The sequence below is a fragment of the Elgaria multicarinata genome, chromosome 3 (assembly GCF_023053635.1).
Source record: "Elgaria multicarinata webbii isolate HBS135686 ecotype San Diego chromosome 3, rElgMul1.1.pri, whole genome shotgun sequence".
In the NCBI taxonomy this organism is placed as follows: Eukaryota; Metazoa; Chordata; class Lepidosauria; order Squamata; family Anguidae; genus Elgaria; species Elgaria multicarinata.
The window spans coordinates 168,567,846-168,593,625 of record NC_086173.1 but is presented as its reverse complement, the minus strand read 5'-3'; the positions used below and the strand labels follow the sequence as shown (position 1 = coordinate 168,593,625).

Below are 25,780 nucleotides of genomic sequence, written 5' to 3'. Positions count from 1 at the left end.
TGGTTTGCATTACTGGCTTTGAAACTATCTTTGGCTCACTTCCTTATGCCCCCAGAAATGCCTGCTGCCTGCCTGACTTCCCTCCCTCCTCCCCTGCCCGACTCGCAGGGATGGTTTGTGTGTGTGTTGCTTTGACTCAGGGGATAAGTCCTTCCTGCACTCACTTAGACTTTTGGAAGTTCCAAATCAATTTTTCAAGTGTGGAAGAAGATTCATATAGGTTTATCTCTACTCCCCAATTCATGGCATGTTGGGATTTCCTTTGAAATGGCCCCATTGAGCTGTCTGCAGCTTTAAATCCCTGAGATACTGGGGTGTCCGATTTTCATAAATTCCCCAAAAATCAGGGGATGATGGAATTGGCTTGAGTCTCGGCATGCATGTGTATCCATGGATAATCTATCATGGTGCCGAGTTTGAGGTTTGTAACATGAAAATTGACGGAGATATCGAAAGGGGTGTGAATTGGGGTGAGTTAAAAAGTTAAGCAGCGCCAAAAATCAGGGGATGATGGGATTTGCTTGAAACTTGGTATGAATGTGGTTCTAGATGGCATCTGTGAGGGTGCCTGCTTCAATTTTTTTTTATCTGTCAAAATGTCGGAGAACAGTCTATGTTTGAAAATGGGGTGTCCGATTTTCATAAATTCCCCCAAAATCAGGGGATGATGGGACTGGCTTGAGTCTTGACATGCGAGTGTATACGTCCATGAGGTGTCATGGTGCCAAACTTGAGGTTTCTAACTTTAACAGAAAAAATTGTATACTTTTTTGGATTTCAATGCAAGCCTATGGGGGGAAAAGCGGAGCTCCGATCTGGATCCTGAGCTCCGCAGCAGAGTGGAGCGGACTATAGGCAGAGCGGGGTGGAGCAAAGCGGCCCCATCCACAAATTGCGGATCTGGAAGAGAAGCGGATCGGGGGGTCCGTGCACACCCCTAGCGTTTGTCCCTCGCCTCAGGCATATCAAGCAGTGGTGCTTGGCTTGAGCAGGGAGTAGCCGCGGCCAGGCCTGGTGTTCAGAGCCTGTGTCATGGCAGTGACCAAGGCTATGTTGGGGTAGGCATGCCCCCTTGGTTCTGGACACGCCCCCTTGGGGGCCGACCATGTTGTCCCACTTTTTGGTTTCCAATATATGGTCACCCTAATGTTCAGAGGATGATCAGGGGTCTGGAAACAAAGTCCTATGAGGAGAGACTGAAAGAACTGGGCATGTTTAGCCTGGAGAAGAGACGATTGAGGGGAGATATGATAGCACTCCTCAATGACTTGAAAGGTGGTCACACAGAGGAGGGCCAGGATTTCTTCTCGATCATTCCAGGATGCAGGACACATAATAACGGGCTCAAGTTACAGGAGGGCAGATTCCAGCTGGACATCAGGAAAAACTTCCTGTACCTTGGAAGGTTATGGGCTGTCCCACACTAGTCATTCAAGAGGCAGCTGGACACCCATGTGTCAGGGATGCTTTAGGATGGATTCCTGAATTGAGCAGGAGATTGGACTCGATGGCCTTAGAGTCCTCTTCCAACTCTACTAGTCTATGATGCTATAGATGCTACACTAAGCATTTATAGGGCTTCTCTCCAGTGTGAATTCTTTCATGCCGCTTAAGTTGTGTGCTCTGAGCAAAGCTCTTTCCACACTCTAAGCATTTATAGGGCTTCTCCCCAGTGTGAATTCTTTGATGCTGCTTAAGGTGTGTGCTCTGATAAAAGCTCTTTCCACACACTAAGCATTTATAGGTCTTCTCACCAGTGTGAATTCTTTCATGCCGCTTAAGTTGTGTGCTCTGAGCAAAGCTCTTTCCACACTCTAAGCATTTATAGGGCTTCTCCCCAGTGTGAATTCTTTGATGCTGCTTAAGGTGTGTACTGTGAGCAAAGCTCTTCCCACACTCTAAGCATTTATAAGGCTTCTCCCCGGTGTGAATTTTTTTGATGCTGTTTAAGCTGCGGGCTCCGAGCAAAGTTTTTTCCACACTCTAAGCAGTCATAAGGCTTCTCCCCAGTGTGAATTCTTTGATGCAGCTTAAGGTTTGTATTCTGAGCAAAGCTCTTTCCACACACTAAGCATTTATAGGGCTTCTCTCCAGTGTGAATTCTTTGATGCCGCTTAAGGTGTGTGCTCTGAGCAAAGCTCTTTCCACACTCTAAGCATTTATAGGGCTTCTCCCCAGTGTGAATTCTTTGATGCCACTTAAGGCCTGTTCTCCCAGTAAAGCTCTTTCCACACACTAAGCATTTATAGGGCTTCTCCCCAGTGTGAATTCTTTGATGCTGCGTGAGGTGTGAGCTGTGAGCAAAGCTCTTTCCACACTCTAAGCATTTATAGGGCTTCTCCCCAGTGTGAATTCTTTGATGCTGCTTAAGGTGCATGCTCTGAGCAAAGCTCTTTCCACACTCAAAGCATTTATAGGGCTTCTCCCCAGTGTGAATTCGTTGATGCCGCTTAAGTTTTGAACCCTGAGCAAAGCTCTTTCCACACTCTAAGCATTTATAGGGCTTCTCCCCAGTGTGAATTCTTTCATGAAGCCTAAGGTTAGAACCCTGAGCAAAGCTCTCTCCGCACTTATAGGGCTTCTCCTCAGTGTGAATTCTTTGATGCTGTTTATTGTATGAGCTGTGAGCAAAGCTCTTTCCGCACTCTAAGCATTTATAGGGCTTCTCCCCAGTGTGAATTCGTTGATGCCGCTTACGTTTTGAACCCTGAGCAAAGCTCTTTCCACACTCTAAGCATTTATAGGGCTTCTCCCCAGTGTGAATTCTTTGATGCTGCTTAAGTTTTGAACCCTGAGCAAAGCTCTTTCCGCACTCTAAGCATTTATAGGGCTTCTCCCCAGTGTGAATTCGTTGATGCCGCTTAAGTTTTGAACCCTGAGCAAAGCTCTTTCCGCACTCTAAGCATTTATAGGGCTTCTCCCCAGTGTGAATTCTTTCATGAAGCCTAAGGTTAGAACCCTGAGCAAAGTTCTTTCCGCACTCTAAGCATTTATAGGGCTTCTCGCCGGTGTGAGTTCTTTGATGCTGCTTAAGTGTTGAACCCTGAGCAAAACTCTTTCCGCACACTAAGCATTTATTGGTCTTCTCCCCAGTATGAACTCTTTGATGCAACTTAAGTTGTGTGTTGAAACTGAATTGTTTTCCACACTCTAAGTATTGAAATCTTTGATATTTGCTAAGATGAATCTTATGAGTCTTTATGTACCAAGAGCTTTTCCTCTGGTTCTTCCTGTTGTGAACGTTCTTTTTTCTTGTTGCTTCTAGGATTGGAGTTTCACAGACGTCTGATCCTTCAAAAGAAATGGATTTGTTTTCCCTCTTCTCTTCAGTTTCAGTTTTCCTTATCTGGTGTAGGCCATTATTCTTGCTCTCCCTGTGATCACCTGCAAGTATAAACAGAGAAATCGTCTTGAAATCTTGGAACAAAACCAACGGTTGCTGATTTGATTCACAGGCTATATATAAAAAAATCATTAGAGAGGCAGATCCTTCCAAATGTATTAAATATCCCGATGATCAAAAGAACTGAGAACTAGACTGCTATACAATGCTTTCATTTTTTGGGAATATCTCATATAAAGTAGCTCAATTCGGAGCTATCAGTGCTCACAAAAATGGTCGCCAGTCCGGAAGCATTTCTGTGCCAGTTTGGAATGCTTCCCTCTTTTGTCATTTAAAGTGACATCCTGCCCTCAATATTTCACCAAACTTCTTGAAATGCGCAGGGTATGTAAAATCAGAATTTCTTTCTGTCAGTACGCCGTTTCAGAAAGATTGGTGAAATATTTTCCATTTTAGGATGCTAGAACGACCCACCCCCCAATAACTCATTTTAACATGGTGGAATGCTTTTTTTACTGAGCATCCTTAACACAGGGAACACTGCTGTGTTCCCTTTAATCCAGCAACAGCAACCACACAAAGTAGTACAGATTCTTAGTTCCCATCTCCCAGAGATTTAACGGTCCTCTGAGGTTAATAGGTTATGATGTGTCCTCAGAGCCAAGTGGCAGAATTTAGCAATCTTATAGGTAACTGAGGGGTTTCTATCGGCAAGGAGGAACATGGTATAAATATTCTTCAGTGTTACCTGGAAAGTCTTGTAGTAGAGGATGGATTAAGCCTGACCGGGCCTCTGAGTAGAACAAGCAGTGTAAAAGCACCTGAGAGGATGTCTCTATCTCACCTGAATCACATGGGCATAACCTTTGGGCGACTGGAATTCCTTGATATCTGCTTTTTGTGAACTTGGAAGGGAGAGCATTATAGCAAGCCCTACTAAATGCCCTTCTGTACTTATAATATGTAAGGGAGCTCAGATAGGCCGCAGGGCCACCGCCCTGTATATCTTGAGGAGAAAGGTAAACATATAGGATTTGGCTTAGATCGTTCTACAGTTCAATATCCCAAATACGCTGCTTAACAAGGTCTTTGGCTTTTTCTAAACCTATGGCTAGTAGATGTTCCGTAGAGAGACCATAGGTGCATAATTTCTCTTTGATAATATTCCATCATTTCATCTGATAATTGTCTTGTAAAATTAGGGGAAGCAGCCCCGCTGTGGTCAGCTTAAGTCTAAGCCAGGTAAATATAGTAATTTGCCACACATTAGCTTCAATTCTAATTAATCCACTCTCCATTCGTAATGTCGCATTGGAGACACTTCTGGGTGTCAGAAATAATGACCTTAAGAAGCCCAATTGTATTTTCTCATATATGGCTAAGTTGGAAAATGGTCCCAATTGTGCTCCATACAAGAGCTGCGCTCTCGATTTTGCCACAAACAGTTTAATTGCAGCTGAAATAAAATTTCCTCCTCGTGTACAAAAAAACTCAGAAAGAACCTCAGAAAGAAAGCTTTTCTTGGCAAGTGAGGAGATAGAGTTGAACTGTGCCATTTTCCTTCTAGAAGCTTGTAAAACGACACCTAGATATTTAAAACAAGAGACTTGTTCTATCTCACTGTTATCTATGTACCATCTGTGGATCTTGTTGCTATTGGCAAACCTCATAATCTTTGATTCATCTATCGTTTGCTGGGTCATTCCTAGCCCCACCAAACGATAGATGAGATCAAAATGAATTCCATCTCATTTTTCGATCGGGTTACCTCCATTGTGGACTGTGGGAACATTGTGGACATAATATATCTTGTCTTCAGCAAAGCTTATGACTAAATACCACATGATATTCTGATTACAAAAACTAGCTAAAATTGGGCTAGACGGAACAACTATTAGGTGGATTCACAGTTGGCTACAGAATCGGACTCAAAGAGTGCTTCTCAATGGTACCTTCTCAAACTGGGGGAGGTAATGAGCGGGGTTCTGCAGGGCTCAGTCCTGGGCCTAGTGCTCTTCAACATTTTAATTTGTATTTATTTATTTATTACATTTATATTGTCCTTTTTTCCTCCAAGGAACCCAAGGTGGTGTTATCCTCACAACAACAACCCTGTTAGGTAGGTCGGGCTGAGAGTATGTGACTGGCCCAAAGTCACCCAGTGGGTTTCCATGGCCGAGAGGGGACGAGAACCCAGAGCTGTCATAATTGTTAATGATTTGGACAAGGAGATGCAAGGAATGTCGTTCCCTGCCCTGATGTTGTTCCCAGCCTCGATCAGAGTGGGGAGTCGGGTAAGAAATAAAATTATTATTATTATCATCAAATTTGCAGATGACACAAATTTGCGTGGGACAGCTAATACCCTGCAAGACAGAAACAAGTTTCAAAGTGATCTTGATAGGCTGGAGTGCTGGGCTGAATAGAACAGAATTAGATTTAATAGGGATACTACAAACAAGAAGGAACTTGGAGTTGTTGTAGATCACAAGCTGAATTATGAGCCAACAGTGTGATTTCTCTGCAAAAAAAGCAAATGCTGTTCTGGGCTGCATTAAAAGAAGTATAGCTTCCAAATTGTGTGAAGAACTGGTTCTCCTCTATTCAGCATTGGTTAGGCCTCATCTTGAGCATTGTGTCCACTTCTGGGCACCCCACTTCAAGAAGGATGCAGACAAGCTGTAGGAGGTTCAGAGGAGGGCAACGAGGATGATCAGGGGTGTGGAAACAAAGCCCTATGAAGAGAGACTGAAAGAACTGGGCATGTTTGGCCTGGAGAAGAGTGAAGGCAGACATGATAGCACTCTTCAAATACTTGAAAGGTTGTCACACAGAGGAGGGCCAGGATCTCTTCTCGATCCTCCCAGAGTGGAGGTTGTGGGCTCTCCCACACTAGAGGCGTTCATGAGGCAGCTGGACAGCCTTACTCAGAGGAACCCCATTCCTTACCCAGAGAAGCCAGGATCCCACGATTCTCTTCCATGACTTCTGTGTACAGAGTCCTTTGGACTGGATCAAGCAGAACCCACTCCTCCTCCGAGAAATGCACGGCCACCTGCTCAAAAGTCACCGGAACCTGAAAGCAGCAGAAGAAATTACTGTCTCTTTGAGCATTATGTAGCAATCCCTGATGACAAGGCTGGTGAGGTCCGCCTTCTGAATGCCAGAGCTTCGTGAGTGGCATTCAAGGCCTTCCTAGCAGCCATCTTGGAGAAGAGCAAAGGCTAAAGGGGCAGGTTCTTCCAGGACCAAAGAGAGGTGCGGGAGACGGAGGCCCCCAGGACTCTCCTACCTGCCCAGGCTGTGCAGAAACCTCTTCCACTCCACCACCAAGCCAAGGAGGCCTAGAAGGATCCCCCAGCATCAGTTCACTTCCCCTGCAGGTTCTTCCGCTCCCTGTGAGGAAGGCAAAGAAGGTGGGAAGGTGAGAAGTAAAGTTAACGTTCTTAAGCATTCCCATTTTCATTGTTTTATTGGAATCAGTGTTGATTTATTTATTTATTGCATTTGTTTACCATCCCACAGCCGAAGCTCTCTGGGCAGTTAACGTAACATAAAAGCACTTAAAAATAATTTGCAAATATTAAAAACCACAAAAACATACAATATACACATACATATAAAACTACTGTAACAAGTTTTAAAACTAGGACCCTAAAAAAAAATCAGACCCAGGCTAATTAATTACATATTGCTAATTACATATTGCTTGACCTGGTACTGAAAAGATAACAATGTCGGTGCCACGTGAACCTCATTGGGGAGATTGTTCCACAGTTCGGGGGCCACCACAGAGAAGATCTCTCCCTTGTTGTCGTCCTCCGATCTTCCCTCTGAGTAGGCACCTGGAGGAGGACCTTAGTTGTGGAGTGTGTAAGACCCACTCTGGCAAGCGGGCCACAGTGGGTCTTACACACTGAAACCACGATACTAAACAACATTTCCTTTTTGAGTATCTCCCCCAGCAAAATCAGGCTCAAGGAGAACGTTAAGACAGCTCATGCACTTCAGGCGTAATTGAGAGAGGGAGATCATGGGGAAATACTTTCACTAATCCTTACCCAGTGAGGAGGGTCCTCCGTCACCCTCCTGCAAGATCCGCCCGTCCAGCGGCCTCTGTGTGATGCCCGGTGGAGCCTTCTCTGCCTCAGGGAAATCTGTGGGTGCACCGGCCAACATCCCCTGGACCTGGAGCAGGAGGGAGGATCCCAGGCAGAGAAGAGGGAATAGAGAAGGAAAGAAATGGGTCAGGTCAAGGCCAAGGGCAGCGTTTCCCAATCGCTTTACCTTTCAGGTCTCATTCTTCTAAAGTTGATCTACTATCCAAGACACACAGCGACGTCTTTGTCAGGGGGCTAAGATATCAACCCTGGCATAAGCAAAGTGCTTGAACACCCTCCAAAAACCAACCAGGGGAAAAGACAGAACCTCCCAGACATTCCCTGATATCCAGCAACTTCCATTGTAAACACAGCAGTTTGGTGTCTACAAATGCTCTTTCTGTCCTGTTGGGAGGAGACTCTGCCACTGGCTGAAGAAGGATCCCCTCCTTCCCCAGAACTTCATAAACCCATTCAGTTCTCCTGTGATCATAAGAAGAGCCATTCTGGATCAGAACAAGGGTCCATCTACTCCAGGATTCTCTCCCCACAGTGGTCCATCAGCTGTTGACTACGAACTCACAAGCAGGACATGAGTGTGACAGCACCCTCCAGCCCATGTTCCCCAGCAACTGGTGTACATAGACATACTGCTTAGGATACTGGAGATAGGATATAGCCATCTAGGCTAGTAGCCATTCATAGCCTTCTCCTCCAGGGAGAAGTAAACAGTCCCTGTTTATTTATTTATTACACTTATATACCGCTCCCATAGCCAGGGCTCTCTGGGCGGTTTACAGAAATTCTAAAATTGAGGTAAAAACAAGTATACAAAATTTAAAACTCTAAAACACAGTACATACACACATAAAGCATTAAAAACCAATTAAAAACTAAACATGTGGGTAATTCGGATGTGCCGCCATATGCCTGGGCAAAGAGGAAAGTCTTAACCTGGCGCCGAAAAGATAGCAGCGTTGGTGCCAGGTGAGCCTCATCAGGGAGATCATTCCATAGTCTGGGGGCCACCACCGAAAAGGCCCTATCCCTCGTTGCCACACTCCGAGCCTCTCTCGGAGTAGGCACCAGGAGGAGGACCTTAGATGTTGAACGTAGTGACCGGGTATATTCACGTCGGGAGAGGCGTTCCGTCAGGTATTGTGGTCCCAAGCCGTGTAAGGCTTTATATTTATTTAATTATAAATATAATTAACAGGGGACATCCTGTTAATCAGGATGAAATGCTCTCACCTGCTCTTGGTCCTCTGCCTGGCTCAGGAGGAAACCTTCTGCCAGGGCCACCGCCTGGGAACTGGTCTCCGCTCCACACTCTCTGACCCAGCTCTCCACCTCCGGCGGCAGGACAGCCAGGAATTGCTCCAGGACCACCAGGTCCAGCATCTCAGCTTTCGTGTTCCTTTCTGGCTTCAGCCACTGGCGGCAAAGGTGGTGGAGTCGGCTGCAAACCTCCCGGGGCTCCTCGGCCTCCTGGTAGCAGAATCCCCTGAAGCGCTGGCACTCAGGGTCTGTGCTGGTGTTGCTCCCAGGCTGGTCCTCCTGCACTCTTCCTTCCCAGGGCTCTGCACGGCTCCCTTCCTGGATGTTTCCTGCCTCAGGGCCTGTAAAGCTTTGCTCTTCCATCTTCACTCTCTTCTGCTCCCACCAGGACTCGAAACAGTCTCCTTCCTTGGCTGCCAATTTCTCCTTTGAGGCAGGGACTGCGCTGTAGGAATTAAAACGGAGAGTGTGAAGGGGGCACACCAGGGTTCCCCGTGAGAAGGCTCCCACCTTCAGCTGCAGAGATTAACAACCCTGAGGAACAGCCTTGGCCAAAACCTGGTAATGGAGCCGGATGGCTGCTTGACTGATCATTCTGCCGAAGGATGACCGAACAACACCCCCCCCCCCGGGCAACAAGGCCCATGTGCCTTCCTCAATAATTTGATTCTTGTAAACACCAGCCTGGCAAGTGTTTTTATTTTAAAAGTTAAGCAAGAAAATACTGAATACTTTTTCAGCTTTTTAAACACATGAAATATGCCACAAAGGAAGCCTTAAGAGATGAATGATTTAGGGTGACCCTATGAAAACAAGGACAGGGCTCCTGTATCTTTTAACAGTTGTATTCCAGTATGACAATGGAACCAGTGACCTAGGGAGGTTGTGGGCTCTCCCACACTAGAGGCCTTCAAGAGGCAGCTGGACAACCATCTGTCAGGGATGCTTTAGGTTGGATTCCTGCATTGAGCAGGGGGTTGGACTTGATGGCCTTGTAGGTCCCTTCCAACTCTACTATCTTTAACAGTTGTATTGAAAAGGCAATTTCAGTGGCTATCATTTGCATACATGGATCACCTGGTGAAATTCCCTTTTCTATGCCCTCTCTGCTCCCAGCACTTGAACCCCAAAATTGCACCAGAGTCACAGCGATTTCTCCCCACTCTCAGGATGTGAATATCGGGCTCACTTAATACATCAAAGAGGGACGTACTAAAACCAACAGCAGGCTCCCTTCTTAACAAACAAAAGCGCCCCAGGTTTTATTTCGAAGGCCTCGTGACCAAAGTGACTTGTTAATTTTACTTATTCACTAGGTTTAAATCAGGGAGGGGAAACAAAACAAAAATTGCAATGCAAACAGGACACCAGGGCAGCCTTTTGCCCACCCGGGACCTTTCCTCTTGCGTCCCTCCCAGTCACCCCTCCTTTCTCCAGCCTTCCCTTCCGCGATCCCTTAGTTATGGGGAGGAAGGAGGTGCAAGGCGGGGGTTGGGGTCTCCTGGAGGGGCCCCAAGTAGGTCAATCCCCTGGCGGGCAGAGGGGCTCTGTCTCTCTCCCCGCCCCGGACCTGCCCCCCTGCCCTTGGCTGCCCGGGGGGGGGCTCTTTCCTCTGCCCCCTCCCCCCGGAGACCCCCTTGCAATCTGCACTCACCCGTTCCTTTGCTGGGGAAAAGAGGCTGCAGGCGGCGGACACGAGAGGCTCGTAGGCGCAGACGGAAAATCCCAGGCTCCTTTGCAATGGGGGGCGGGGGAGGAAGGGTGGGGCGGAAAGGGAGGGGCCTCATCCAGCCTAGGCTCTAGGACCCAGCCCCCTCTCCGCCTCTTTAACCCTTTGGTGAAGGGCACACTAGAGAGCCGCAAAGGCTCCTGGCAAAGACACGGACCTGGGAAGGGGGATTTTTCATTGGGGGGGGTCTTTTCTCCCCTCTGCAGCATCGCTGCCCCATCTGCTCTTGGGGTCTTTGTAGGATCCATAGCCGTTTCCCCTTTGAGTGCGTAACGCAGCCTCCGGCATGGGAGCCCTCCGCCCATCTGCCTGCCCTTGCTGCAGAACAGCATTCCCCAACCTGGCGCCCTTCAGAACTCTAAACATGAATAGATGCTCTAAAAAGAGAGAGGTCAAGTAGGGTGACCCTGTGAAAAGGAGGACTGGGCTCCTGTATCTTTAACAGTTGCATAGAAAAGGGAATTTCAGCAAGTGTCATTTGTATATATGGAGAATCTGATGAAATCCCCTCTTCATCACAGCAGTTAAAGCTGCAGGAGCCCTGCCCTCTTTTAAATCTGGTCACTCTAGTATAGCTCCTGCAGCTACTTGTCAATTCCCTTCTATGAATAGCCCCCTGGGCCAATACCCAAAGTGGTATTTTCTGACAGAACCTTGGTTTATATTGCTTCCATATTCTTAAAACAGCACGTCTTAGAGCCAGAGTTCGACTGAAGACTCAACTCAGAGATGGCTGTAGCTGAGCCCTGAGAGGCTGGCGTGGCACACAGAGCCTTTCAAGAGCGTCTCACAGTCCAGTGTTGGTACAGGCAGAGGCGGCTGGTGTACAGCAAAAGCTACAAAAGTAGGTGTAAGTGAAGTTAGTTTCAGATACGATATTTCAGATACGATGTTATGTAGAACAGATTTGTCTTAAATGTGTGCTGTAAAATCACACATGACCTATGTTTGGGTGGGCACGCCCCCTTGGTGCTGGACACGCCCCCTTGGGGGCCGACTATGTTGTCCTCCTTTTTGGTTTCCAAAATATGGTCACCCTATATTTAGCAGCTAACAAAATAATAATAAGTTTATTGTCATGTTAAAAGCTTTAAATGAAAATATAAGGCTTCTAATCCTGCTTAATGCAAACTCCCCACACAACAACCACCTCTCTCTCTCTCTCTACACACCAATCCTAAATCCCTAGCAATTAATCTCCTCTCACTCCACAAACAATTCCAATTTCCAATCCCAACCAAACCCAACACCCTAACTACAACTCTCTAACTCCTCTCCTCAGTAACTCTTTATATACTCCTTCCCCCCCCAGCACCTATTACATCACAAACCACACCCACTCAGTTCTAACATTCCGTACTCACTAGAGATAGAATCATAGAATAGTAGAGTTGGAAGGGACCTATAAGGCCATCAAGTCCAACCTCCTGCTCAATGCAGGAATCCACCCTAAAGCATCCCTGACAGATGGTTGTCCAGCTGCCTCTTGAAGGCCTCTAGTGTGGGAGAGCCCACAACCTCCCTAGATCACTGAATCCATTGTCGTACTGCTCTAACAGTCAGGAAGTTTTTCCTGATGTCCAGCCGGAATCTGGCTTCCTGTAACTTGAGCCTGTTATTCCGTGTCCTGCACTCTGGGAGGATCGAGAAGAGATCCTGGCCCTCCTCTGTGTGACAACCTTTGAAGTATTAGAAGAGTGCTATCATGTCTCCCTTCAGTCTTCTCTTCTCCAGGCTAAACATGCCCAGTTCTTTCAGTCTCACTTCATAGGGCTTTGTTTCCAGACCCCTGATCCTCCCAGTTGCCCTCCTCTGAACACACTCCAGCTTGTCTACATCCTTCTTGAATTGTGGAGCCCAGAACTGGACGCAATACTCTACATAAGACCTAACCAGGGCTGAATAGAGAGGAACCAGTACCTCACGTGATTTGGAAGCAATACTTCTATTAATGCAGCCCAAAACAGCATTTGCCTTTCTTGCAGGCATATTGCACTGTTGGCTCATATTCAGCTTATGATCTACAACAATTCCAAGATCCTTCTCGTTTGTAGTATTGCTGAGCCAAGTATCCCCCATCTTGTAACTGTGCATTCAGTTTTTATTTCCTAGATGTAGAACCCACAGATGGAATGTCCAAGCTATCCCCAGCCATTAGTTTTGTTTTAGGCTTAGCATTTTGTTTAAAAAAAATGCCCTTGCCTCTGGAGCTTAATAAAATGGTGCAGCTGAGTTAGAGTTGCCTCGGACCCATGTGTCTACTAACGCTCAGTGCCCAGTGGTATGAGTTTTCAGCAGTTTATCGCTTTCCCCATTTCTACCCGTGCAGCTGAACACAATCGCAAGAAGCCTTATTAAGAAGGAAGGAGCAAATATCTCATGTTAGATGGAGAGGCTGGAAAATGAACCTGTGGTTGTTGTGCATGCATCACTCCCCCCTCCCCCCTCCACAAACCAAAAATATGCACAAAAACGCCAATTTTATTTATTTGTATTTATTATAGTACTTTTATCCTGCCCAAGGCAGCTTACAAAAATATTTCTTAAGACAGTCCCTGCCCACAGGCTTACAATCTAAAAAACATGACACAAAAGGAAAGGGGAATGGGAGGGAGGAGGAAAAAAATGCAAATTCCGGCACTGGATTCTTAGTTGCAAAAATCAGCAGCTGCTTCCTTTCCCTCTGATTGCCTCAGCAGCGACAGTTGGTACCAGGAGGGAGGGGGCCGTCAGCTGGAGCTGGACCCAGGCACGATGGAGAGGTCAGTGGGCCGTGATTCTGCTCTGGGTTTCAGTCAGAATGCTAAAGGATCTCTCCAAGGTGCAGAACGCCACCTCCAAAATAGGTTCAGCACTTTGGAGAGCTCTTTTAATGCTCTGATTGAAACCCAGCCTGGATTCACAGCCCCACTGACGTCGGTGCCACCAGCCTCCACTGCTCCAGATCCTTCCCATCTTTCCCAAAAATGGAATAGAGGGGTGGGGAGCGTGGAAATGGCTCCCCCAGTTCATATCCTTTTTGCCTCTCTAGGAACACAGTCATTGGCTTTAACCCTTTAACTCCTCTTTCCCTCTTCCCAGTGGAGGCTGGTGACTCACACGTCGGTCTGGCTGTGAATCCATTCAGGACTGTAAAAACGCTATCCAAGGTGCTAGACCTATTTGGGGGATTGAGTCCAGCACCTTGGAGGGATCCTTTAGAGTTCTGGTCAGTTCTGGCTGAAACCCAGAGCAGGTTCAACGCCCCCACTGACATCTGAGCCCCAAGCTCTTAAGGGTGATTCCTACCCTCAGAGATATGGACAAGGTCAAATATCTACTGTCCAGTACAGACAGGTTTGTAATGTTTAACACAACCAAATTTGCTGTGAAGGTGGCTCAGCTTAGACAAACCCTTGTAGCCTGCCTTGAGATGTAAGGTTTTCATTGTAGGCGCATGTACAGTTGTGTGAAAAAGAAAGTACACCCTCTTGGAATTGCATGATTTTACATATCAGGACATAATAACAATCATCTGTTCCTTAGCAGGTCTAAAAATTAGGTAAATGCAACCTCAGATGAACAACAACACATGACGTATTAGACCGTGCCATGATTTATTTAACAGAAATAAAGCCAAAATGGAGAAGCCATGTGTGAAAAAGTAAGCCACCAGCCTCCACTGCTCTAAACAAACAAAACATTAAATGCATAACGTGACATTTTATTTATTTATTTATTTATTTATTGCATTTAATATCGCCCAATAGCCAAAGTTTATGTACTCTAGTCTAAATATGTGGGCCCCAATCAGGATCAGAACTGCCATGCACCTATTAAAATAATAGTGGTAGTGAATCCCAGAGTTTAACTATGCGCTATGTGAAGAAGTAATTTCTTTGAAATCTGTCCTTCATTGCATTGGAGGAAATCACTATTACTTGCTGGGAACAGAGAGAGCTTAGAAGGGAGCCGTGGGACGGATTAGGAGTGAAACTGGTTCATAAGCAGACCTGTTTTTTCCTGGAGGGCAGAAAGTTTTGTGGCCTGGAATCTGAGATGGACTCAGTCCTAGTGTGACCATATGGAAAGGAGGACCGGGCTCCTGTGTCTTTAACAGTTGCACAGAAAAGAGAATTCCTGCAAGTGTCATCTGTATGCATGCAGCTGATGAAATTCCCTCTTCATCACAACAGTTAAAAGTGCAGGAGTTATACTAGAGTGAAGAGATTTAAAAGAAGGCAGGGCACCTGCAGCTTTAACTGGTGATGAAGACGAAATTTCACCAGGTTCCCCATATATACAAATGACAACTGCTGAAATTCCCCTTCCAATACAACTGTTAAAGATACAGGAGCCCTGTCCTCCTTTTCATATGGTCACCCTAGTTAAATCTTACTCTAAGGCTTGTGTTACTATACAATTTAGCCATCAGCCGTAGTAGGCGTTTATCAATTGTGGTGTTTTTAAGTTTTCCACATAAATAGGATCTTGGGATCGAGTTGAATGCCGCTTTAAAATCTACAAAGGCTGCATATAGCCGGGAGCTACTGCTACGGGTGTATTTTACTGCTGAATATTGCAGAATTAGGGAGTTATCTAAAGTAGATCTGCCTGTCCTGAATCCTGCTTGTTCATCCTCAAGTATACTTTGATAGCATACTTGATTGGTCTATCGTTTGCTGGGTCATTCCTAGCCCCAGCAAACGATAGATGAGATCAAAATGAATTTGATCTCATTTCTCGATCGGGTAACCTCCCTTGTGGACTGTGGGAATGTTGTGGACATAATTTACCTTGACTTCAGCAAAGCTTATGACGAAGTACCACATGATATGCTGAATTAAAAAAACTAGCTAAAAGTGGGCTAGACAGAACAACTATTAGGTGGATTCACAGTTTGCTACAGAATCGGACTCAAAGAGTGCTTCTCAATGGTACCTTCTCAAACTGGGGGAGGTAATGAGCAGGGTTCTGCAGGGCTCAGTCCTGGGCCTAATGCTCTTCAACATTTTTATTTGTATTTATTTATTAAAGTGTTATGTAGAACAGATTTGTCTTAAATGTGTGCTGTAAAATCAGACATGTGACTATGGCATTACACCCAAGTCAGTTTCCAAATGTATGTCTGCTGTTTGTAAGTCTGTGGTTTTTAGAATGTTGGCCTGAGGGGGCGGAGTTAGAATGTCTGGGGAGGGGGAGGAGTGATATATAAGGGAAGGACTGAGGGGATTGAGGGAGACTTTTTAGGTAGAATACTCACAGTATTCTAATTTATTATTGAAATCTTTCTCCATTTAACCCCTTTCTCAACATAGTTTGGATTAAGGCGGTGTTTGTCCCTCGCCTCAGGCATATCAAGCAGTGGTGCTGGGCTTGAGCAGGGAGTAGCCACGGCCAGGCCTAGTGTTCAGAGCCTGTGTCATGGCAGTGACCAAGGCTATGTTCGGGTAGGCACACCCCCTTGGTGCTGGACACACCCCCTTGCCGACCATGTTGTCCCCCTTTTTGGTTTCCAAAATATAGTCACCCTAATCATTAGAGGATGATCAGGGGTCTGGAAACAAAGCCCTATGAGGAGAGACTGAAAGAACTGGGGATGTTTACCCTGGAGAAGATTGAGGGGAGATATGATAGCTCTTCTAAATGATTTAAAAGGTGGTCACACAGAGGAGGGCCAGGATCTCTTCTCGGTCACTCAAGGATGCAGGACACAGAATAATGGGCTCAAGTTACAGGAAGGCAGATTCCGCCTGGACATCAGGAAAAACTACCTGTTAGAGCAGTACGACAATGAAACCAGTTACCTTGGAAGGTTGTGGGCTGTCCCACACTAAAGTAATTCAAGAGGCAGCAGGACAACCATCTATCAGGGATGCTTTAGGGTGGATTCCTGCATTGAGCAGGGGTTGGACTCGATGGCCTTGTAGGCCCCTTCCAACTCTGCTATTCTATGATGCTATAAATGATACACTAACCATTTATAGGGCTTCTCCGCATTGTGAATTCTTTGATGACGCTTAAGGTTTGTGCTCTGAGCAAAGCTCTTTCCACACTCTAAGCATTTATAGGGCTTCTCCCCAGTGTGAATTCTTTGATGCCACTTTAGGCGTGTGCTGCAAGCAAAGCTCTTCCCGCATTCTAAGCATTCATAGGGTTTCTCCCCAGTGTGAATTTCTTGATGCAGCTTAAGGCTGAAGCTGTGAGCAAAGTTCTTCCCGCATTCTAAGCATTTATAGGGCTTCTCCCTAGTGTGAATTCTTTATTTTTTTTTTATTTAAAAAAAAACTTTTTTATTGCAATACAAAACAACAACAACAACATACTACATAAATGTTGAATAAATGTTGAATACATAATATCATAACTACATAACATAATCAAACTTAACATATAAGTGCACCCCACACCTCGGGATCTCATTCCTGTTTCCAAAACCTCATACTTTCTTCTGCTGGCGGTTTCCCACTTCCTTTAGAAAACACAAATATTAGGAACTGTTTCCAAATTCCTTCAAAATCATTTGTTTTAGCTATACCTCTTCTCCATTTAATATTACAAGTCAATTTATCATTAATAGCTATATCCCATAATTCTTTATACCATTCTTCAATACAATAATCCCCTTGAATTTTCCAGTTCCTAGCTACTATCAATCTTGCTGCAGTCAGCAAATTCGTTATCAATTCCTTAATTTCTTTTTCACATTTTAAATCTTCAAGTAGTGACAGTAATGCAACTTTTGGTGTTCGTTCTATCTTGATTCCCACAATTTCTTCAATCTCCAAAAACACCATCTTCCACAATCTTTGTACATATTTGCATTCCCACCACATATGTAAGTACTTTCCTTTTTCCCCACAACCTCTCCAACAGTGTGCTGAATGCTGATTATTTATCTTGTTCAATCTAATCGGAGTTAGGTACCACCTCCACATAATTTTGAAATAATTCTCTTTTATTCTCACTGACATATTTCTCAACGCTCTTTGTTTCCATAGTCCCCCCAGTTCTGTTGTCCTATTTGTACTTTCAAATCTGTCTCCCATACCATTTTCCCTGAACTGTCCATTAACCCTTTCTCCAACAATATTTTATATATTTCACTCATTAACCCTTTTAACGCTAAGCTTTCTCCCTTACATTTTTCTCTTTTAACTATTAGTTCCTCAAACTTCATCAATTCTCTACCATCTCTATTTTCTATTACCCACTTTTTAGTCCACTGTTCTAATTGCCTATACTCTAACCAAGTTATTTTTTTTTCTTTTAAAACCTCTTCCATTTCTTCCCTTGTATTCATTTCTCTCAACCAATCCTTTAATCTCATTTTATTTTTCTCCATTAAAAATTTACTTAATCTGCCCTTCAGTTCCTCCGGGAAATTCTTTAGCATTATTACTGGTGACAGAGGGGAGCTGCTCGGAAGCAGCTGTGAATTCTTTGATGCTGCTTAAGGTAAGTGCTTTGAGCAAAGCTCTTAACACACTCTTAGCATTTATAGGGCTTCTCCCCAGTGTGAATTCTTTGATGCCACTTAAGTTTTGAGCTCCGAACAAAGCTTTTCCCGCATTCTAAGCATTCATAGGGCTTCTCCCCAGTGTGAATTCTTTGATGCTGCTTAAGGTTAGTGCTTTGAACAAAGCTCTTTCCACACTCTAAGCATTTATAGGGCTTCTCCCCAGTGTGAATTCTTTGATGCTGCTTAAGGCTTGAGCTCAGAACAAAGCTTTTCCCGCATTCTAAGCATTCATAGGGCTTCTCCCCAGTGTGAATTTCTTGATGAATCTTAAGGCTGAAGCGGTGAGCAAAGTTCTTCCCGCATTCTAAGCATTTATAGGGCTTCTCCCCAGTGTGAATTCTTTGATGCTGCTTAAGGTTAGTGCTTTCAACAAAGCTCTTTCCACACTCTAAGCATTTATAGGGCTTCTCCCCAGTGTGATTTCTTTGATGCCGCTTAAGGTTTGAGCTCAGAACAAAGCTTTTCCCGCATTCTAAGCATTCATAGGGCTTCTCCCCAGTGTGAATTTCTTGATGCCGCTTAAGTTGCATGCTCCAAGCAAAGCTCTTCCCGCATTCTAAGCATTCATAGGGCTTCTCCCCAGTGTGAATTTCTTGATGCAGCTTAAGGCTGAAGCTGTGAGCAAAGCTCTTCCCGCATTCTAAGCATTTATAGGGCTTCTCCCCAGTGTGAATTCTTTGATGCCCCTTAAGGTTAGTGCTATGAGCAAAGCTCTTTCCACACTCTAAGCATTTATAGGGCTTCTCCCCAGTGTGAATTCTTTGATGCTGCTTAAGGTTCGTGCTCCGAGCAAAGACCTTTCCACACTCCAAGCATTCATAGGGCTTCTCACCAGTGTGAGTTCTTTGATGCTTCTTAAGGTTTGTGCAGTGAGCAAAGCACTTACCACACACTAAGCATTTATAGGGTTTCTCCCTAGTGTGAATTCTTTGATGCTGCTTAAGGTTCATAACCTGAGCAAAGCTCTCTCCACACTCTACGCATTTATAGGGCTTCTCCCCAGCGTGAATCCTTTGATGCTGCTTAAGGCTTATGCTGAATGCAAAGCTCTTTCCACACTCTAAGCATTCATAGGGCTTCTCCCCAGTGTGAATTCTTTCATGCAGCCTAAGGTTTGTACCCTGAGCAAAGCTCTTTCCACACTCTAAGCATTTATAGGGCTTCTCGCCAGTGTGAGTTCTTTGATGCCGCTTAAGCTTTGAACCCTGAGCAAAGTTCTTTCCGCACTCTACGCATTTATAGGGCTTTTCCCCAGTGTGAATGCTTTGATGCTGCTTAAGGCTTGTGCTGTATGCAAAGCTTTTTCCACACTCTAAGCATTTATAGGGCTTCTCCCCAGTATGAATTCTTTCATGCTGCTTAAGGTGTGTGCTGTCAGCAAAGCTCTTTCCACACTCTAAGCATTTATAGGGCTTCTCACCAGTGTGAGTTCTTTGATGCCGCTTAAGTTTTGAACCCTGAGCAAAGCTCTTTCCGCACCCTAAGCTTTTATAGGGCTTCTCCCCAGTGTGAATTCCTTCATGCAGCTTAAGGCTTGTGCTGTGAGCAAAGCTCTCTCCACGCTCTAAGCATTTATTGGTCTTCTCCCCAGTATGAACTCTTTGATACAACTTAAGTTGTGTGTTGAAATTGAATTGTTTTTCACACTCGCTAATATGAACCTTCTGAGTCTTTATATTCCAAGAGCTTTTCCTCTGGTTCTTCCTGTTGTGAATGTTCTTTTTTCTTCTTGCTTCTAGCATTGGAGTTTCACAGACGTCTGATCCTTCAAAAGAAATGGATTTGTTTTCCCTCTTCTCTTCAGTTTCAGTTTTCCTTCTCTGGTGTAGGCCATTTTTCTTGCTCTCCCTGTGATCACCTGCAAGTATAAACAGAGAAATCGTCTTGAAATCTTGGAACAAAACCAACGGTTGCTGATTTGATTCACAGGATATATATAAAAAAATCTTTAGAGAGGCAGATCCTTCCAAACATATTAAATATCTCGATGATCAATAGAACTAAGAACTAGACTGCTATACAATGCTTTCATTTTTTTGGAATATCTCACATAAAGTAGCTCTGTTCGGAGCTATTTGTGCGCAAAAAAATGGTCACCAGTCCGGAAGCATTTCTGTGCCAGTTTGGAACAGAGATGACATCCTGCCCTCAATATTTCACCAATCTTCTTGAAATGTGCAGGGTATGTAAAACCAGCATTTCTTTCTGGCAGTACTCCGTTTCAGAAAGATTGGTGAAGTATTTTTCATTTTAGGATGCTAGAATGATCCACCCCCCAATAACTCATTTTAACATGGTGGAATGCTTTTTTTACTGAGCATCCTTAACACAGGGAAAACTGCCGTGTTCCCTCTAATCCAGCAGCAGCAACCATACAAAGTAGTACAGATTCTTACTTTCCATCTCCCGGAGATTTAACAGTCCTCCGAGGTTAAGAGGTTATGACATGTCCTCAGAGCCAAGTGGCAGAATTTAGCAACCTTATAGGTAACTGAGGGGTTTCTATTGGCAAGGAGGAACATGGTATAAATATTCTTTGGTGTTACCTGGAAAGTCGTGTATCAGCCTTCTGTGAACTTGGAAGGGAGAGCATTATAGCAAGCCCTAGTAAAGCCCTCCTCTATTTATAAAAGGGAGCTCAGATAGGCCACAGGGCCAACGCCCTGTATAACTTGAGGAGAACGGTAAATGTATAGGATTTGGCTTAGATCGTTCTGTAGTTTAATATCCTAAATACGCTGCTTAACAAGGTCTTTGGCTTTTTCTAAACCTATGGCTAGTAGATGTTCTGTAGAGAGCCCATAGGTGCATAATTTCTCTTTGATAATGTTCCACCATTACAACTGATAATTGTCTTGTAAAATTAGTAGAGGTGTGCTACGCTCCAATTAGAATCGGTGAATCAAAAGCGAATTGGCCTGCACTGCCTTGCCCAGAGGCGGAGTAGAAGCGGACTACGGACCCTTAGAAGCATGGCAAAGAGAAGCACCCATAGGCGGAGCGATTCTCTTTTCACGGTGCGATCCGATCGCCATTTTGGAAAATTACGCCCATAGTATTGCATTGCAGAAATGAATAGGGGATAACTGTGTTGTTTTTCAAGCTATCTTTCTGAAACTTCTTGTGCTTAGAGAGTCGTGGCTGGGGGTCATTTTGAGCTTACTCTCAGCTCTCTACGTGGTGCGGTTCGCTTGCTATAATTTTTTTAAAAATCAGGTAAAAAAAGCGGGAGAGGTACCTTTTTGAAGTGCTGAGAGGCAGAGTGAATAGATGTGGTGCAAGGGGATGAGGTCCCCTAGGGCATGTGGACGTGCCCAATGCACACACACACTGTGTCCTGCCCCGGAGGGTCATCAGAGCCCTCCAAAGGTTAACCAGTGGAGACTAATGCCTATCATGAGTTGAAGTGGAAGGTCGCTTCTTAAAGACTGGTCCCTAGACAGGGCCAGTCAAAATTGGCACAGTTCCCCCTTCCCCTGGGCACATCCACTTCCCTCTTACTGGTAAAAGACAGATATAGCCTTTAAAAAAAATTCTTGTTGCTGTTTATTCAGCAACACTGCTGCTTTTAATTCCACCCCTCCTTTGTTTGTTTGTTTGTTTATTTATTTATTTATTTATTTATTCCATTTTATATTTACACACCATAGCCCAAGCTCTCCTGGCTTTTCCTCTTCAGTGAAGTCAGGCAGGCTTTCATTGTGGTTCAACTCCTTGTTGTTGTTGTTGCTATTAATATTAATTAGTACTGCTATTAACATTATTATTTTGTTGTTTAGTAATGGCTGTGATCACAGTGCAGTCAATCAACTCTGAAGCAAGGATCAGAAAGCTTTACTCTTAGCCTCCTAGCCTCCTAGTTATGGGATGCAAAAGAAAAGGCATCTCTCTGTGCTGCTCCCACCTCACAGGGATGGTTTGCATTACCGGCTTTGAAACTATCCTTGGCTCACTTCCTTATGCCCCCAGAAATGTCTGCTGCCTGCCTGCCTTCCCTCCCTCCTCCCCCGCCTGCCTCGCAGGGATGGTTTGTGTGTGTCTTGCTTTGACTCAGGGGATAAGTCCTTCCTGCGCTCACTTAGACTTTTTGAAGTTCCAAATCAATTTTTCAAGTGTGGAAGAAGACTCATATAGGTTTATCTCTAATCCCCAATTCATGGCATGTTGGGATTTCCTTTGAAATGGCCCCATTGAGCTGTCTGCAGCTTTAAATCCCTGAGATACTGGGGTGTCCGATTTTCATAAATTCCCCAAACATCAGGGGATGATGGGATTGGCTTGAGTCTTGGCATGCATGTGTATCCATGGATAATCTATCATGGTGCCAAGTTTGAGGTTTCTAACGTGAAAATTGACGTAGTTCTAGCATGGGACTTGATTTGGGGTGAGTTAAAAGGTTTAAGCCCCGCCAAAAATCAGGGGATGATGGGATTTGCTTGAAACTTGGCATGAATGTGGATCTAGATGGCATCTGAGGGGGTGCCTGCTTCAATTTTTTTATCTGTCAAAATGTTGGAGAACAGTCCATGTCTGAAAATGGGGTGTCTGATTTTCATAAATTCCCCAGAAATCAGGGGATGATGGGATTGGCTTGAGTCTTGGCATGCATATGTATCCATGGATAATCTATCATGGTGCTGCGTTTGAGGTTTCCAACATGAAAATTGACGGAGATATCGAAAGGGGTGTGAATTGGGGTTATGGGTGGTGCGTTAGAGGCTAAAGCCCCTCCAAAAATCAGGGGATGATGGCATTTGCTTGAAACTTGGCATGATTGTGGATCTAGATGGCATCTGTGAGGGTTCCCCCTTCCAACTTTTTTATCTGTCAAATTGACGGAGAAAAGTCCATGTCTGAAAATGGGATGTCCGATTTTCAAAAATTCCCCCAAAATCAGGGGACACTTGGATTGGCTTGAGTCTTGGCATGCATGTGTATACGTCCATGAGGTGTCATGGTGCCAAACTTGAGGTTTCTAACTTTAACAGAAAAAAAGTTGTATACTTTTTTGGATTTCAATGCAAGCTTATGGGGGGAGCGGAGCGGAGCGGACTATAGGCGGAGTGGGGCAGAGCGAAGCAGCCTGATCCACAAATTGCGGATCTAGAAGAGAAGCGGATCGGGGGGTCCGTGCACACGTCAAAAAATTAGGGGAAACAGCCCCGCTGGGGTCAGCTTAAGTCTAAGCCAGGTAAATATAGTAATTTGCCACGCATTAGCTTCAATTCTAATTAATCCATTCGTAATATCGCATTGGAGACACTTCTTGGTGTCAGAAATAATGACCTTAAGAAGCCCAATTGTATTTTCTCATATATGGCTAAGTTGGAAAATGGTCCCAATTGTGCTCCATACAAGAGCTGCGCTCTCGATTTTGCCACAAACAGTTTAATTGCAGCTGGAATAAAATTTCCTCCTCCTGTAGGAAAGAACCTCAGAATGGCTGCTGAGCTTTTCTTGGCAAGTGAGGAGGTAGAGTTGATCTGTGCCGTTTTCCTTCTAGAAGCTTGGAAAACGAGACCTAGATATTTAAAACAAGAGACTTGTTCTATCTCGTTGTTATCTATATACCATCTGTGGATCTTTTTGCTATTGGCAAACATCATAATCTTTGAATTAGTGTAATTGATTTGTAATCGGTCCTCCTAACAATGTAGGGCAACGGCCTTTAGGGCTCTTCTAAGGCCTACTGGAGACAAGGAGAGAAGGACCGCGTCGTCTGCATACAGCAGTATGGGTAGTCTTTTAGTTGCTATTTTTGGGGCGTGTATATCTAAAGTTTGGAGCCCTTGGATCAAGGAGTTTATATATATATGTTAAACAGATGTGGGGCCAGAACGCCTCCTTGCTCCCCCTATTGGCTGCAATTGGGATGGAGAGCTGACCTTCTCTGTTAAATCTTACTCTAAGGCTTGTGTTACTATACAATTTAGCCATCAACCGTAGTAGGCGTTTATCAATTGTGGTGTTTTTAAGTTTTCCCCATAAATAGGATCTTGGGATCGAGTTGAATGCCGCTTCAAAATCTACAAAGGCTGCATATAGCCGGGAGCTACTGCTACGGGTGTATTTTACTGCTGAATGTTGCAGAATTAGGGAGTTATCTAAAGTAGATCTGCCTGTCCTGAATCCTGCTTGTTCATTCTCAAGTATGCTTTGATAGCATATTGATTGGTCTATCATTTGCTGGGTCATTCCTAGCCCCAGCAAACGATAGAAGAGATCAAAATGAATTTGATCTCATTTCTCGATCGGTGACTTCCCTTGAGGACTGTGGGAATGTTGCGGACATAATATACCTTGACTTCAACAAAGCTTATGACAAAGTACCACATGATATTCTGATTAAAAAAAACTAGCTAAAAGTGGGCTAGACGGAACAACTATTAGGTGGATTCACACTTGGCTACAGAATCGGACTCAAAGAGTGCTCCTCAATGGTACCTTCTCAAACTGGGGGGGAGGTAATGAGCGGGGTTCCGCAGGGCTCAGTCCTGGGCCTAGTGCTCTTCAAAATTATTTGTATTTATTTATTACATTTATATTGTCCTTTTTTCCTCCAAGGAACCCAAGGCGGTGTTATCCTCAGAACAACAACCCTGTTAGGTAGGTCGGGCTGAGAGTATGTGACTGGCCCAAAGTCACCCAGTGGGTTTCCATGGCCGAGTGAGGACGTGAACCCAGAGCTCTCATAATTGTTAATGATTTGGACGAGGAGATGCATGGAATGTCGTTCCCTGCCTTGATGTTGTTCCCTGCCTCGATCAGAGTGGGGAGTCGGGTAAGAAATAAAATTATTATTATTACCATCAAATTTGCAGATGGCACAAATTTGCATGGCATAGCTAATACCCTGCAAAACAGAAACAAGTTTCAAAGTGATCTTGATAGGCTGGAGTGCTGGGCTGAATAGAACAGAATTAGATTTAACAGGGATACTACAAGCAAGAAGGAACTTGGAATTGTTGTAGATCACAAGCTGAATATGAGCCAACAGTGTGATGTCGCAGCAAAATAAGGCAAATGCTATTCTGGGCTGCATTAAAAGAAGTATAGCTTCCAAATTGTGTGAAGAACTGGTTCTCCTCTATTCAACACTGGTTAGGCCTCATCTTGAGAATTGTGTCCACTTCTGGGCACCCCACTTCAAGAAAGATGCAGACAAGCTGGAGCGTGTTCAGAGGAGGGCAACGAGGATGATCAGGGGCCTGGAAACAAAGCCCTATGAAGAGAGACTGAAAGAACTGGGCATGTTTAGCCTGGAGAAGTGTGAAGGCAGACATGAGAGCACTCTTCAAATACTTGAAAGGTTGTCACACAGAGGAGGGCCAGGATCTCTTCTCGATCCTCCCAGAGTGGAGGTTGTGGGCTCTCCCACACTAGAGGCATTCAAGAGGCAGCTGGATAGCCTTACTCAGAGGAACCCCATTCCTTACCCAGAGAAGCCAGGATCCCACGATTCTCTTCCATGACTTCTGTGTACAGAGTCCTTTGGACTGGATCAAGCAGAGCCCACTCCTCCTCCGAGAAATGCACGGCCACCTCCTCAAAAGTCACCGGAACCTGAAAGCAGCAGAAGAAATTACTGTCTCTTTGAGCATTCTGTAGCAATCCCTGATGACAAGGATGGTGAGGTCCTCCTTCTGAATGCCAGAGCTTCGTGAGTGGCATTCAAGGCCTTCCTAGCAGCCATCTTGGAGAAGAGCAAAGGCTAAAGGGGCAGGTTCTTCCAGGACCAAAGAGATGCGCAGGAGACGGAGGCCCCCAGGACTCCCCTACCTGCCCAGGCTGTGCAGAAACCGCTTCCACTCCACCACCAAGCCAAGGAG

At 44.9% G+C, this 25,780-nt stretch overlaps 1 protein-coding gene and 1 pseudogene across 1 annotated transcript in view; one reads left to right on the top strand and one right to left on the bottom strand.

Moving 5' to 3' along the window:
• LOC134396281 (zinc finger protein 420-like) overlaps positions 1–25,780 on the top strand; it is a 918,719-nt gene that overhangs the window by 219,295 nt on the left and 673,644 nt on the right. The window lies entirely within an intron of this gene.
• Positions 1,473–25,504, bottom strand: LOC134396480 (zinc finger protein 721-like; annotated as a pseudogene).